The sequence below is a fragment of the Sus scrofa genome, unplaced genomic scaffold (assembly GCF_000003025.6).
Source record: "Sus scrofa isolate TJ Tabasco breed Duroc unplaced genomic scaffold, Sscrofa11.1 Contig59, whole genome shotgun sequence".
NCBI lineage: Eukaryota > Metazoa > Chordata > Mammalia > Artiodactyla > Suidae > Sus > Sus scrofa.
In genome coordinates, this window is record NW_018085257.1 from 317,377 (window position 1) to 318,735 (window position 1,359).

General features: G+C 45.0%; 1 pseudogene; it reads left to right on the top strand.

Moving 5' to 3' along the window:
• Positions 1 to 215: 215 nt before the first annotated feature.
• LOC100738965 lies at positions 216 to 1,156 on the top strand (annotated as a pseudogene).
• The last annotated feature ends 203 nt before the right edge of the window (positions 1,157 to 1,359 follow it).

The window sequence follows — 1,359 nt, forward strand, 5'->3', positions numbered from 1 at the left end:
AAAAAGAAAAAAAAATGAATTTCCTGGTTTTCATCAACAGGAATCATGGTTAAAGTTGGGGTGTGTCACTAGTTTTGCAACACTAGGTGATAAAAGAAATTCATTTATATTTTTCTTCATGAGAAGTTGAGAGACCTAATGTGGTGGCCACAATTGTTACTTCAATGTCTCTGACATTTCCCACTTACCTGCTTCCCCAGCAGACAGGAAGGAGCATGAGGAGGGAGAACCAGAGCAGTGTGTCCAAGTTCCTCCTCCTGGGGCTCCCCGTACAGCCAGAGCAGCAGTGTGTGTTCTTTGCCCTGTTCCTGGGCATGTACCTGACCACGGTGCTGGGGAACCTGCTCATCATCCTGCTCATCAGGCTGGACCCTCGCCTCCACACCCCCATGTACTTCTTCCTCAGCCACTTGGCCCTCACAGACCTCTCCTTTTCATCTGTCACTGTCCCTAAGATGCTGACAAACATGCAGACTCAGGATCAATCTATTCCCTATGCAGGCTGTATAACACAGACATATTTTTTCTTATTTTTTGTTTGCATTGATAACCTTCTTCTTACAGTGATGGCCTATGACAGGTATGTGGCCATTTGTTATCCTCTACACTATACCATCATAATGAGGGAGGAGCTGTGTCTGTGTCTTTTGGCTGGATCCTGGCTCCTCTCCTGTGCCTATGCCCTGACCCACACCCTCCTCCTGGCTCGACTATCCTTCTGTGCTGACAACATCATCCCCACTTCTTCTGTGACCTTGCTGCCCTGCTTAAACTGTCCTGCTCAGATACCTCTCTCAATGAATTGACTATATTCACTGTAGGGTCTGTGGTTCTTATTTTTCCCTTGAGTGGCATCCTGGTCTCTTATGGTCGCATAGGGCTCTCCATCCTGAGGGTCCCCTCTACTAAAAGGCTCTGCAAAGCCTTGTCCACTTGTGGCTCCCACCTCTTTCTGGTGTCTCTGTTCTATGGGACAAGTGCAGCAGTTTACTTTTCCTCCTCATCAGGCCAGTCCCATGACAAAGACATCATAACTTCTATGATGTACACAGTGGTCACACCTATGCTGAACCCTTTCATCTACAGCCTGAGAAACAGAGACATGACCTTTGCTCTGGGGAATCTTTTCAGAAATAGAAACATTTTTGCCAAGTGATAATCACCTAATCATATTCTTATTTAATCTACTGCCGTTGCTTTAGAAATTTTGATTTGAGCACCCGTGTCTCTAGCACTTATCATCACTGTCCTTTAAATGGTCATTTTTTTTTTTGGATCAATGTCTTTCATTTAGGTCATATCACTTGTCCCTTTATTCCTCCTTAGCCCTAAATATGTCATTACCCACCCTACACAAAT